The sequence below is a fragment of the Poeciliopsis prolifica genome, unplaced genomic scaffold (assembly GCF_027474105.1).
Source record: "Poeciliopsis prolifica strain line A6 unplaced genomic scaffold, Auburn_PproV2 SCAFFOLD123, whole genome shotgun sequence".
NCBI lineage: Eukaryota > Metazoa > Chordata > Actinopteri > Cyprinodontiformes > Poeciliidae > Poeciliopsis > Poeciliopsis prolifica.
Window position 1 is genome coordinate 82,267 of NW_026562498.1, and position 15,234 is coordinate 97,500.

General features: G+C 44.1%; 1 pseudogene; it reads right to left on the minus strand.

The window, feature by feature from the left end:
- LOC129354994 (netrin receptor DCC-like) overlaps positions 1–8,947 on the minus strand; it is an 87,992-nt pseudogene extending 79,045 nt beyond the window's left edge.
- Positions 8,948–15,234: the final 6,287 nt, after the last annotated feature.

Here is a 15,234-nt window from a genome sequence, read left to right on the forward strand (position 1 = left end):
CCAGATTAACTTCACAGCAGACCGGGGAAATATTCAGCTGATGAAAAACATTTTCTAGTGACTGTGTCACAGTAATTCCAGTCCCACAAACACAAATCCTCCTGAAAAACATTCCTATTTATAACAATCTGCTTTAGAAGTCACATGATCTGATTATTAGAGTGTAATAATTTATACTTACAAATTAAATCAGATGTAGTGATCATTTTATTAAACAAACAGGATGAAACAGCGAAACTATCCAGGTCAAATAAACACGGCTGAAGATTTTAAACATCAATAATTTATCATGAAAATCTGAAATTTCTCACGATACACGATAAATTCCCTCCTCCAATCAGAACCAAGGACAAAATCCAGAAACCAAGATCAGTTTCAGGTCCGACAGATGTTAACATCAGGCTGAAATGATTGAATTAGGCCACTGCCTGAGCCACATTTAGCAGAACCGCCTGACAGCAAGATGTAGGTCCAATAAGGAGGAGAACAGCTGGAGCTCTGCTGCAGCAAAGGTCAGAGGTCAGGCTCCAACAAGCAGGCACAAAACAGAGACCAGAACCAGACCAGAACCGGATTAGAACCAGATCAGAACCAGACCAGAACCAGATCAGAACCAGACCAGAACCAGATCAGAACCAGACCAGAACCGGATTAGAACCAGACCAGAACCAGACCAGAACCAGATCAGAACCAGACCAGAACCAGATCAGAACCAGATCAGAACCAGACCAGAACCAGATCAGAACCAGATCAGAACCAGACCAGAACCAGACCAGAACCAGACCAGAACCAGATCAGAACCAGACCAGAACCAGATCAGAACCAAATCAGAACCAGACCAGAACCAGACAAGAACCCGATCAGAACCAGACCAGAACCAAACCAGAACCGGACCAGAACCAGACCAGAACCAGACCAGAACCAGATCAGAACCGGACCAGAACCAGACCAGAACCAGACCAGAACCAGATCAGAACCAGACCAGAACCAGACCAGAACCAGATCAGAACCGGACCAGAACCAGACCAGAACCAGACCAGAACCAGATCTTTCCTGAATGGCAGTTTGTCTACCAGACATGAGATCAGTTGGTTCTGGACGGTCCTGCTGGTCTCGGCGCTGCAGCAGGAGTCGCTCGGTGCTGCTGCATCTCTAATCCTGATAAGTGGCCATAAATCCATCTGGCTGCAGAGACGCCGCTGCTGCAGCTCCTCCGGGTTTCTGCTCATGAATATTCATGAGCCTAAACGCCGCAGTTCAGCCCGTTTATCTGCTGCAGGACCGGACCTCAGAACCACCAGGTCCGGGTGGTTTTCAGAACCGCAGCAGGTCTGCAGCGCAACTCTACAGGTAATAATAATAATAATAATAATAATTATTATTATTATTATTATTATTATTATTATTATTATTATTATTATTGAACAAACGCCGTCATCAGTGAAAACCTTCCAGCACAAGCAGAACAGGAAGTACCAACCTGCTGACAGGTTTTACCCCGTTAAAGTTTTCTACTGATTTTCTTTATTTTGCCCACAATTGATTATTAGTTATATCTGAGTCTGGACTTTGACTAGGCCACTTCAAAACCTTCATTTTGAGTTTAATTAACCCCAAACCAACATTTCCTTTGCAGATAAATTGTCCAAATTGATCCTTAAAGGTCCTATCTTGATGATTCTGTGCTAATTTTTAACATTTTTATATAAATTTGCTTAATTTTCTGATATCGCCACATTTGATGCTCGTCTCTTATTTTAGATCAAGTCAACAGAGGGTCTCAAAAGTTGCTAAACATATCGAATCTGTGGAGCTTTAGATGCTCTGGGTTCTTCTGTATGAGCCGCTCCACTGATCCAGTTCAGGTTTTGTAGCTCTTTTCGCCTACTTCATGTCGTCAGACGGTCCGCTCCAGTCTAAACATCAGCCTCAAATGAACAGGTTTAGTTTTGGCTCCAGCGTCTCCATCTGCTGGTCTGATCTGCTGGACTCGTCCACCAAACAACCGAATCAGAATGAAAACTCATTCTGACTCAAAGTGGAACAAAAAACAACTTGCAGCTCAGCAAACAACCTGCTGGGCTGCAAGTTGTTTCAGATCCTGGTTTTTCACCGACAAACCAAAACGAGAAGCAGAGGAGGAGCCAGCAGAGGCAGAATAAGTAAAAACTAATTAATGTAAAAGCCTGCAGCAGCTTTAATGAGGAGGATTTAAAGGTGAGGAGCAGCTCCGCAGGCAGGTGATGCGCAGCGTTCCCAGCATGAATAATGCATGAAATGTCAGAGCAGAGCAGATGATGTTAAATATAGACAGCTGAGAGCGGAGGACATAAATGAAGACCTAATGTTCAGAGCCGAGGACAATCATCTCTGTAAATTACTCACATGCCACTTTTTTCCTCCTGAATAATGAAACACGTCCAGAGATTTAATTAAAACACACGAAGGCTTTTGGGAAGAAGAAAGGACGAGCTTAGGAACCACGGATCGGCTCCGAGTGACGGAACGCAGCGGAGAAACCTGCAGCCTGACGCAGAACCACCACGTTCAGACGAAACGACGACGTTCAGACAAAACGACGTTCAGACGAAACAACGACGTTCAGACGAAACGACGTTCAGACGAAACGACGTTCAGACGAATCGACGTTCTGATGAAACGACGTTTCGTCTGAACGTCGTTTGCAACCTGGCAACATGGAAACATGGCAACCTGGTGTTGCCTCATCCTGACTGGATGCACCTGCATAGAAATTGATTAAAAGCTCATGAATCCTGTCCTGATTATTCACGTCTGCTTATTAAAGGAAAAGCTTTAAGCTTTTAGCTTTAATGTGATTCCTGATTAAAATTTCTCATGCTGTAAATGTTTCCTCTGTTGAATAAAAGCTTGTTAATCAGTGCAGGTCTGAATGCATTCATCACAAGGCCGTCTGAACGTTTCCTCAACACGATCAACATTACATCACTTTCTATCTCAGTGCAGCTGGACGACCACGTCTGCATGTGAACCTGAACATTAACGCTGCAGCTGGAAGAGACTTTAAATATCCAAAACAGAATTTTATCAGCCAGTTTTAGGTAGGAAAATAAAAACGATAAATCTAGTTGTAACTTAAGCGATTAATGGACAGATTTACTGATGACTTTATGAAGAGTGAAGCAGTGGATCCTCTTCACTTCCTGTGGCTTTGGATGAACCTGAAGCTGCAGAGATCAACGAGTCACTGAGACCCGACGGATTCTTCTGGACCGACCCAAAGATTCGCTCCAGAAACCATTTAACGTTTTCAGAGGTCAGAGACGGATCATCAGCAGCAGCAGCAGCAGCTGCAGCAGCAGCCATCCTCCATCACCTCCATTAGCATCCAACTGATCACATGATTGATTTGGCTGCAGCCGACTGTAACGCTGATCCTGTCCAGCCTTCCTCCTCCTGATCAATACTTTGATATCAGCAGGAAAATTACAAATTCCTCCCATCAGCAGCTGTTTGATCAGCGGCTCGACGGCGGCGGGTCGATGGCTCCTCGCTGATGGAGGAGCCGCGCGCCGCCGCGGTTCAGGACCTATCGATCACCTCGCCTTTCATCTCGCCATTTAAAGCAGGAACCGTCAGAAACGGGAAGCAGGAGGCGAAACCTGCAGGACGACGGGAAGGAGGCCGGTTGATCCTGGATCCACAGCCGACAGCTCAGCTGCCACCGACAGGCTGAACTGGAACCAGAGCCGTGCAGGCAGGAGCTGCAGCTGCAGCACGAGCTGCAGCAGGGGCTGCAGCAGGAGCTGTGCATGCAGGAGCTGCAGCAGCTGCTGCAGCAGACCTGATGCAGGATTTCATCAAAACTAAACTGGAATCTGCTGCTTCAGCTGAAACTAATTCATTGATTATGTCAAATATTTCAAGTTATGATGAATGATGATCATCTAATTTAATTCAACTTCACTTCATCTGAAAACCTTTAGACTCTTAATCCCATTTATTCTGACTTCATCTTGTATTTTTCCAGTCGAGTTATAAAATGTAAACTCATGATTTCTATTCATCACATTTCTGGCAGCAGAGAGTAGAAAACGTCTCTAGAAGCACAGAGCAAATTAATGCTGTCATAACTCATATCATCCAAAAATCTGCCAATAGTCATTGATGGTGAAGCTGTAGCAGACGGTGTTACAACGGCTGTGAGGAGGCCTCTAACTGTTAGCCTCATGCTAGCAGCTTAAGATCCAAACAGCAGAGAATAAAGAGATTATTTGATTATTCTGATGATTTATTGATTCATTGGATTTAAAATATTTGCACATTTTTCATTTAAACCATTTGTTTGTTTGATGCAGTAGAAACGCTTTAAAAATACAAACAATTCTTTTTAATTAAAAAAATAAACATTTTATGGCCTAAGATGCAGTAAAAGTATTTCTTAACTGGACGTTTGATCATTTCTGGGGTTTTTATAAAGTTGGGTGAAAAACGTCTGAATGGTGAATCAATAACTAAACTAGTTGAGATTTATTTCAGTGATCCTGTTAACTCGCAGTGAGGATTAATGGTCAACAGGAAGCAGAATCTGAGCATGAAGCTTTTCTCCAGGCAGAACAGATTCGGTTCTGCAGATCTGAGCTGGAGGAGCGGAGCGGCGCCATTAACAGGAAGTCAGGGGAAACTGCTTCCTGTAGCTGAACATGATGCAGGCGTTTTCAGATCCTGAATCACAGAGCGCAGCTCCTCCTCATCCATCCGCCTCTAAACTGTCTGAGCAGCAAAACGTCGGCTGTGAACGACTGGAAGTCCCTGCATGCAGCACAAAAAGCCTTTTCCTTGTCAATCTGCAGCTTGTTTAAAGCGAGAAGCACCTTGAAAGCAGCAGCAACTCCGTTATAAATAGCAGCGCTGCAGCCGGAGGATAATCCTGCTCCTTTATGGCCTTAAAGTGTTTGTTTAACCCGGGCCTGAGGGCCCGGCTGCGGCCGACCAGCAGCTCCTGATGGATCGGACTAAAAGTTAACGCCGACGTTTATGATCCCCACGAGCCGCCTGCTCACCGCCACCTCCAATAAAACCTCTTAAACTATTAGACTCACGTTCCCACAAGGATTCAGGCTTTCAGACACAATCCCAAGACCAAAACGGAAACAACGCCGCAAAGCCTGGAATATTCAGCTCCGTTTTCCCGTCTCACCCAACAGAACCGTCCAGTCGACACAGCTGGAACCAGAGATCAGGATGAACGCTGGACCTTCAGAGACACATAAAGACGGTTCCAAAAGCAGCCTTCTGTTCCAGAGCGGCACGTCCAAACATGGAGAACCAACTTTCAGCTTCTGTTCACCACAAATCTGGAACAAACTTCCAGAAAACTGCAAGACTGCCGAAACACTGAGTTCTTTTAAATCCAGACTAAAAACCTGCCTGGTTAGAGTGACCAGAACCTGCAGACGTTCCTCCAGAATGAGGCGACTGGAAGGTTTCATGTCAGCAAATTGGAGGCAACAAAGAGAAGCTGCTGCTGCTGCTGCAGCTGCTGCAGCTGTTGCAGCTGCTGGTGCTTCTGCTGCTGCAGCTGCAGCTGTTGCAGCTGCTGGTGCTTCTGCTGCTGCTGAAGCTGCTGCTGTTGCAGCTGCTGCTGCTGCTGCGGCACTAAAACTAGTCTGGAGGAACCAGGAAGTGACAAGTCAGATGTTACTAATAGTAACTGAGGGATTTGATTCAAATGTTTGAGTTAATCACATTTCAACCAATAAAAAACTATTTCAATTCAAAGCCATTTTTCCTGCTAAATTATTGAATAAATAGATTTATGAACTGAACTGCAGATGTTTATCGTTTTGAACTCATTTTTGACCATCAGATTGGAGCGAAGTGTTCCAGCCTGATTCTGATTCCAGACGATCTGCGATTAATGAGGAATCATTGAGGTTAAAGCTCAGCGGGAATAATGACAGGAAACAGCAGCAACAAACATGATGCATTCACCTGCTTTCACTCCATCCGCCTCTCCATGCATCATCATTCAGCTGCAGCATCCAGGACAGAAAACCTGCAGCCTGGAAAACTCGGTTTTCATCCACTCATTCTCTTTACTTTGTGGTGAAACCAGAAAATGCAAAAAACCTCTAAAACATTTAATTTTGACTGGAAAACTGTGTAAGTCTGCATTTATTGGCTTAAACGTTGAATCAGCAGAGGAGAAACTTCCAGAAGGAAGCAGAATGTTGGAAGAGATAAAGACAGAAAGCAGCAATTATAACTACAGAATCAACAGGAAGGAAAACCTGCAGGATCCAATTAATGACCACCAGGGTCACCAGATTCAAACCACCGAACCAAAGACTCACAAAACGCAGCGAAGATCCAAAAACCCCAACTGGAAAAATCTGATCTGATCATTTACTAACCAAACAGATTCAGTGGAGTGAAGCAAGAGCAGAAACAATGTTTGATCAAATGATCTTCAAAAGCCAAAGACATAAATGAAGCCGCAGGAAAAGTTTCATGATTTAATTTAACATCATGTTGATCTTAGAAGTATTTTTAGCGGAAGATGAGGAAACGAGGAATCGTTCACTAAAGGAATAATGTCACTGCATTATAGGCAAATGTGAGTTAATTTGCTTATTTAAAATATCAGCTCCAGCAGCAGCAGCAGCAGCTGCAGCATCAGCTCCAGCAGCAGCAGCTCCAGCAGCTGCAGCAGCATCAGCTCCAGCAGCAGCAGCTCCAGCAACTGCAGCAGCAGCTCCAGCAGCTGCAGCAGCAGCAGCAGCTGCAGCATCACCAGCAGCAGCTCCAGCAGCAGCAGCTCCAGCAACTGCAGCAGCATCAGCTCCAGCAGCAGCAGCAGCAGCTCCAGCAGCAGCTCCAGCAGCAGCTCCAGCAACTGCAGCAGCAGCTGCAGCATCACCAGCAGCTGCAGCATCACCAGCAGCAGCAGCAGCTCCAGCAACTGCAGCAGCAGCTCCAGCAGCAGCACCAACAGCAGCTCCAGCAGCAGCTGCAGCAGCAGCAGCAGCTGCAGCAGCAGCATCAGCTCCAGCAGCAGCAGCTGCAGCATGGCTCTCACCATCAATTAGCCTAATTAAAGGCTGTAGCTGCGGCTCATTGACAGCAGGAGGCCCGGAGAGCTGAGCTCAGATCCGGTTCTTCAGTCATTAGAAACAATATTCCTCCATTATGAAGTCGTGTTTATAGATATTTTACACACAAACCTGAAGAGGTTTCATCTCCACAGGAGCAACAAGCAGCAGCAGAACCACTCACTGCTACAAAGACCTGATTTATTCACTTCCACCTACAATAAACACAAAACATGGACTTATTTATTAAATATGCAGATATTTAGTTCTAATATCACACATGTCAATATATTTTTAAATATTTTATTTCGATATGGTCAAATTTGTATTTATTGATATTTAACACATTGGATGGAATAGCGAAGCTAAAGCGCTAATCATGAATCGATAATGCTAAAGTGCTATGCTAACATAGCATTTAGTAGATGCTATGTTGGCTAACTTAAATCTAAATAATATCTGCTCTTCAAACACTGCAGCACTAATTTACACTTCAAAAAGTGAAAATCTGACCAAACATTTCTGTTCTAGTTTTCTAGAACAAACATTTTATTAAAGTTAAAATAAGACAAAAACAAAACTAACAAACAACATATAATTACCTTATATTTATATCTTGTTCTCTACATGTTTTTATTCTAAACAAAGTTATTTGGATAAAAAAATGTGTTGTTTGAACTTCTGCTACTTCAAAATAAGAGCATAAATATAAACATGACGCTTCTTTTGGTAACAGTTATAACTAAAACTTATCACTGATGTCAAACTTTATTCAACTCAAAGTTTCATGAACAACCAAGAAAATTAGATTTTAGAATTTATTTGGTGAAATTAGCGCAGAAGCAAAGTGCACTAAATGCTTTTAGAGTTAGCTAAAGACTTTAGCTGAACGTTAGCGTTGCTGTTAGCGTTCCTGTTAGCGTTGCTGTTAGCGGCAGCGTGTTCCCCACTGGTGACGTGAAAAAGGACAAAATGTTTAAATCAAACCTGAACACCGTCATCCACAGGTGGAGCTTCAACCAGGCGGAGAAACATTTTAGGACTTTAATCCAGATTAGATGGGAGATTAAACAGCCAGAACCAAACCCGATCCGGACCTGGATTCCAGAACCAAACCCCCAGAACCAGGCCCAGGACTCAGATCAATCAGAGCTGCTGCAGACGGATCAGCACGCCCGGTCCAAACAGGCCGACTCGGTCAGAACCGGCACCGGCTGTTTGACACCAACCTGTCAGGCTGACAAACAGCAACAGCAAGAAACAAACCAGGAGCCAAAGATCCAGGAATGAAAGCACAGAAGCAATAAACCCACACACATCCCAGCAGAACCAGCCGGACCTGGGCTCACACACACACACACACACACAACACACACACACACACACACACACACACACACACACACACACACACACACACGGTGGGGTTCCCTCACCCTGGGCTGAGCTGTGCGCTCCCAGCAGCCAGAGCAGCAGCAGGTAGATCCTCCTCATCCTCAGCAGCCTCCAAACATTCCCAGTACATCCCAGCGCCCAGCTCCATGCTGCCCAGCTCCATGCTGCCCAGCTCCATGCTGCCCATCCGGTCCCTCTGAGTTCAGGAGAGACGCTCCCAAATCCACACGGTTCGCCCCACAATCCCACTCACTTCCCCAAAAATCCTGCAGAATCCAGCTGTCAGGTGGAAACCATGAAGAGGCTGGAGGAGGAACAGGAGGCAAAACCCTCTGATCTCCTCCAAAAAAAAAGAACAGAAAGAAAGAATCAAATTCCAGCAGAGGAATCAGTTTTCCTGCGTTATTTCAGAGGGAGAGGAAGTTCCAGAAACTAAGAGGGCAGACTCTCCATCATTCCAGATCAGCGCCGCGATCCGGTCCGCGCTGCCTTCCCGGAGGTCTGCTCCGTCTGCCGGCCAGGACCGGCGGAGCGGGTCGCCAGGAGAGGAAGAGGAGGAGGAGGAGGGAGGAAGACCCTCTCTCTTTCCTTCAGACACATCCAGCTGGAGAGAGAGAGAGAGAGAGAGAGAGAGAGAGAGAGAGAGAGAGAGAGAGAGAGAGAGAGAGAGAGAGAGAGAGCCTGGCAGAGCCTGGAGCCATTGATCTAAAGCAGGGGGAAAGAAAACCCGGAGCCGGATCGACAGGAACGGAGCCGCACCGACGGAGCTCCAAGCATTGACATTAACTGAGCTGCAGCGCCCCCTCTGGTCACTGGGGGAACTGCAGTGGGTTTACACTGGAGGGATTAATGACAGTAAAAATAATGGAAATATTCAGATTAAAATGTCCAGATATGAGGACTAATAACCCAAAATGTTCATCCCATAATATCTGGGCTTAAATGTTTTTATTAACTTCATTTTTTTCTAATTTACTTTGACATTTGTAATTAATTCTCATCCAATTATGCTTCATTAAAAATAAGATGAGTCACGTTGGTTTTTTTAATGTTGCTGATTAAGGTATATTCCCTTCTTATTGATCAAAATAATTAGCTTAATTTGTAGTTCAAACTAAATATTTCCTAGGAATCTGATTGGTCGTAATCATGCGCTCATGTTGACCAAAAAGAAAGCAGTCAAGAAATAAAAAATAAAAAAAATCACTGAGATATTTAACTTGCCAAGTAAAGACTTTGCTTCAAGGTAAATATGATTTTAGCTCGTTAAATATTTAGTTTGTAAACTAAACAACTAGCCGGCTCCAAGCCAATAGCTTGGTCACTAAATATTTATATAGCCAAATATGTAGCAAGCTAATAACATTTTAAGTTCAAAACTGACATTAAGACATGAATAAAATGGTGAGAATATGACTGAATTTATTTTACAAGGTAAATTAGCTAAAATTATTGCTGTTAGTTTCAGATTGTGTAACTTCAGAACTGGGTTAGCGACGCCTGGTTGTTGCCTCCATCCAGACCTTCAGCTCCTGATCAGCTGACCAGCACCTCCACACAGGAACCTAATCACCGGTTACCAGCCTGAACCGCTGCAGACTAACCACCACGTCTCTGTTGTTGTGCGGCCGTGGATCTGTGTGTTCATCTGTGTCTTTGTTCCAGCAGCAGAGCTTTCTTTATCCCACGCTGAGCGCTCTCCAAAAGGAATCAATTAGAGCACAATGCAGCTGATAGCATGTTAATTATCAGTCAGCAGTCCAGACCAGCACGACTTCTGTCAGTCAAGCTGGAGGTCAGGAACAAAACAAGTCCAATTCTCAAGGAACACAAACCTCTCCTTTAAAGATCCAACTTTTGTTCAAAGAAAAAGAAACTCAAATAATCCTGAGATTTAAAACTAGCATAAGTCTCACTACACCGTCTGATGCTAATTTAACACAAATAATGAGAATTTAAGAGAAACAAACATGTTTTCTAATTTGTGTTGTTTATGTCTTTGCTTCACGCTGTGACAGAGGATTTCCTCCAACAGCAAAATGTCTGCTTGCTTTTAGACACTGAAATAATTTTTGGTGTTTTAGACTCATTTACAGAAATCTGGACAGTTTTTTTTATTCTCCTGCCTCTGTCCTGTTTCACTGGTAATTTTGGGGGCTTGTCCGGGATCCTTCATGTCTACAATCCATAGTAGAATCAATACTTTCAGTTTTGTGTTTTCGTCTTCCTCACCGTATAACCGGCCTCATGTTTTAGGAATCTCGTCCAGGATTCTTTCTGCACAGCTGGAGGTGAAGCCAACTGAGGCTCTGGGTTCAACGCCGACTTCTGGAGGCTGTCAAGCTTCTGAAGCTTCACAAAATGAATTACAGCTTTGCTTTGTGGTCAGTTACAGAGGATCAGTTACAAAGGCAATGTGCAACCTTAGACTTGAAAAAACTTATTTGCTTCATTTAATTCGTGATGAATCAGATAATCAGTTTATGTCAATGAAAAACTTATTAAACAGAAACTGCAGCTTTGTGTGTTTTTGGATGAAACATGTTTTTCATTCACAGGCCAGAGAATGCTGAGGCTTTTTGTTTCACAATAAAATCACTGCAGTAAAAAGTATAAAGGTACCAAAGATGCTCCTGAAAGTAAAAACTAAACGTATTCAAGTAAATGTAACTAGTTTCTACCCAACTGTCTTCCTTTCATCTTTAACTTGACCCAGAAGCGGTGGCAGCGGCCATCTTTACTGTGGTGAACAGAGCGCTGCTGGGTGACGTCACAATAAGTTGTAATTGATCATGGAGTCCCGCTGAGCCTCCGCTGAGGGAAACTGTGACTCGGGTTCCTGCATCTGCTGAGCCACACCAGAACCTGAGCGGTTCTGGTTCTGCCTGGCAGAAATAAATCCTTCCTGCAACCTGACAGCAATTTGCAAAGCAGCTCACATAACCTACAGACAGACCAATAGTGGATCGATAAGTTCCTCCACTGACAGCAGCAGGACGTTTTAAATCCTGACTGAATTCAATTTTAAATCAGAGAATATTTCTGTTTGAACATGGATGAAAAGATAACTTGATCTGTTTCTAATTCTTCTAAGATGGAAGATTTGTCCAGTCGGTTGAACACTAACATGAGTGACTTGCTGTAAAATGTCTTTTTTAATCTGTATTGATGTATTTTGATCATTTCAGTGCAGATGCAGCTGCAGCTCCAACTGGACGTCTCTATTCCAAGGAGTCAAATCTTCTGCATCTTTGTGTTTTTGCTGCTCAGGTCGGATTATTTTCTCCGCTCGTGTTTCATCAGCGGCGGATCTGCAGCGCGCCGCAGGGCAGATAATGAAACCTGGCAATGAGGCCGTAGACTCGTCTGAGAGCGGATATTAATATCGGACGGAAATTAAAAGCCTGCGCTGTGAAGGCCGACGCGCCAACATGGCGGCTCTTATTGGAGAAGCTCCCTGGTGCTGAGGCTGATATTAAACATGTTCCTCCACAACAACACGTTTTATTTCACTGTAGCTTTCATTGATCTGAAACAGCGTGAAGATGGATGGAGCTGGTTGCTCTGACAGGAGGCAAAGTCACAAAGTTCAAAATAAAGATGTGCAAAAACACAAAATCTAACCCAGGATCTCGGTCTATTTTTAGTATTTGATGCACCTGAAATAAGACAAAACTCATTTAACTCGTTAAAATAAATATTTTTCACAGACAAAGTTCATCCAGAGCAGCATCAGGAGAACTGATTTCATTCAACCTCCAAACAAATATTAGCAGTAAAGATTCATCCTACAGGCAGAAGCAGCAAATAAAAGCAGTTTGAGTGAAATGTGCGGAGCGTGGATCGGCTGACTGACAGGAAAACAACTACAGTCTCTGTTGTTCAGATTCTTCTCATTAAGTGGAGAAGTGTCAGTCGGAGCCTCTTGTTAGTCTGCTTAACGAGGCCAGGAGAAACCAACAAAGGTCAGGCTTTGGGTTCATTCCAGCGCCGCCAGATTCTGACTCCACAACTCTCCTCGTTTCCTTCCCTCAGCCAATCACAGCGCAGCAGAGCCTCCACTCACTAACGACTCATCAAGAGCTGGAGCTGCATCTTTAACGAGAGCCGAGTTTCACCGAGATGTTACTGACAAACAGGAAACAGTTACACATCTGCTGAGTCAGCCAACACCAGCAGCCATATTGGATTTTAAAGGTGCACTTTGCAACTTTTATAAAGTGTCTCCAGTTTGTTATGAGACAGATAATCTGAGAAAAGATCGATCTGCTTCCTGAGAAAAGCTAAGGACCAATCAGAGCCAGGAGGAGGGGCTTACCGCTGTCGATCAACCTCCTGTACTTGCTCACAAATGAGCTAATGGCAGAGAAACAACTCACTGTGGCTAAGCTAACTAGCCTTAGCACTCATGATTGGCTATGCTAGCTGCAGCGTAGCAGAGCATGATTGGCTATGCTAGCTGCAGCATAGCAGAGCATGATTGGCTATGCTAGCTGCAGCGTAGCAGAGCTGTCAGCTTGAGGAACTCAGCGGTAAAATAAATGCAGCTCCAGATGTTTACAGCATTGAGATAAAAAATCGGCCCAAACTTCTGTTTGTTAATTCGATCAAATCTGCCTGAACATAATTTATATTGTTACATCAGAAACGGAGTTTAGTCCTGACTCAAAGCAAACACAGATGCTAACCAGTTTGTTTAGTTCATGCTAGGCTACATGATGGAGGGACGTTTTCTGCATAACCCATCATCACTAGTTACTAACCTACTAGTGACTAGTAGGTTAGTAACTAATCTGACTCAATATGGAGGTAAATCTTAGCTTAGCAGACGTCCATCAACGTCTCATTTTCTCATCAAAATGATTAGAAGGAAATGAAAAGTTTGAGCACAGAGCATCCTGCAAGGGTTTTTAACCAAAATCAACTGAATACAAGCAACATGAGACACATTTTGACTCATTTACACAAGTCAATGCAGGCAATAATCCACAGAGCAAACGCTGCTTTCACATCCAAAACTGGCCTGAAGAGCTGAACGTCATCCACATCTCAGAGCTTCATGGAGGAAATGATCTAAAAGAACCGGCTGCAATGAAGCAGGAAGGGACATTATTTCTATTAGGAGCCATTTTTCCTATGAAGGAAGAAAACGTTGAGTCCATTTCAGGTGAGATGGAATAAAAACTCCTGATGCGTTGAGCAGCAGGTCGATGTGATCATCTGGGAGCCGGCGGCAGCTTCTAGACAAATGAAGACCATGACGCTTCAACAGCTGATAACGATCAATCCACGGAAACCGATCAGTCTGAAAAGTGTTAGAAAAGATTTCTACATGAATAAAGCCGATAATTAATAAAAACAGAAATAATCCACAGAGCAAAGACTCAGTGAAACACAAATAAAATCATACATTTATAGTCAGAAATAAAAACGTTGTCAGTTCATTAAATCTTTATCTGCTGCTGTTTGTGGATCAACTATAAACTGTTTCAGACTTTAAACGAATCGTCACCAGAAGGAAAAACTCACTTTAGTAAATTAACATTTTGTTCTCTTACAGAAGAGAATGAAATCCTGCTTTATAAAGCAGAAACTTCAGCTGGTTTTACATCAGATTCCCGTCTGGCTTCTTCTGACACGTCTCATGAAAACGACACAGAAATTCACAGAAAACGTTTTCTGAGGTTCAGGCTGCGGCCAGACAGGAACCAACTCAAAGCATCGGATCAGATCAGATCGGATCGGAGCAGATCGGACTCTTCTGAAGCTGAAACGATTCGGGCGGTTCAGTTTGTTCCCGGGTTCATGTTGGCCTCGTCTGACCAGAACACCTTCGATTGTCTCCCGCTTCCAATTCGTCCCCGAATCATTTCCTCCTGCCTTCCTGCCGTCAACAGGAAGCTTTTCTTCTTCTGTGGTTTGTTCCCACCAGGTCACATCAGAGCTGCTTCAACCCAAATCCGGTCCGATAGTCCGAAGGTCCGGTTCAGCTAATCTAACTGCAGGTCACCTACAAACCTGCAGTGATGGAAACTCTGGTACGGTTTGAATGCATGTGTGAGCGCAGGGCATTCTGGGTAATTACAACCAACTCTAACATGCTAGCCCAGCGCTAGCACGAGAAAAGACTCCTGGTTTTTAGCCAAATCCTCCAAACGTTAAAATTCCTTTTAGTTTCGATTTGGTGAAGTCGGAAGTTGCGCTCTGTGTCTTCTTCGTTGGTTTGTTTGTCGTTTCCTTCAGTGGTTCCTGGTGCAGCGCCCCCACAGGCCGGGAGGGGAACAGGTTGACTCAGAACCACAGCAGCTGCAGGTGAAACCCGGGAAGATGTTGATGTTGGACGGCGTCCGGTCGCAGTGAGGGCAGCGGACGCCACTGTCTGCAGGTAACTGCTCACCTGCCCTGTTTGGCTGCCGATTTCAATACTTCTGCACCAACTCGTCACCGCGCTCCAACAAACACAAAGCAGTGTGAATGTAATGAGTTCCTTAATAAAGGCTAATTAATTGGATCGGTTGGTGCTCAGAATGACAGCGTTAGCACACGAGGAGTCACTTTAATTAGCTTCCTCTATCATCCAGGCACAGACAGGAAGACCAAACAAAGCTGCAGAGGAAGATCAGCTTCTGGCTCTTTATTCAAATCAGGAACGAATTCAGCAGTTCTTAATTAAGGGGTTTGATTTGGATTAATGTCCAGGAATTATTGCACATCTCAATATGGATGAATACAGCAGACTGTTTATGCTGCAACTTTTCTGCAAATA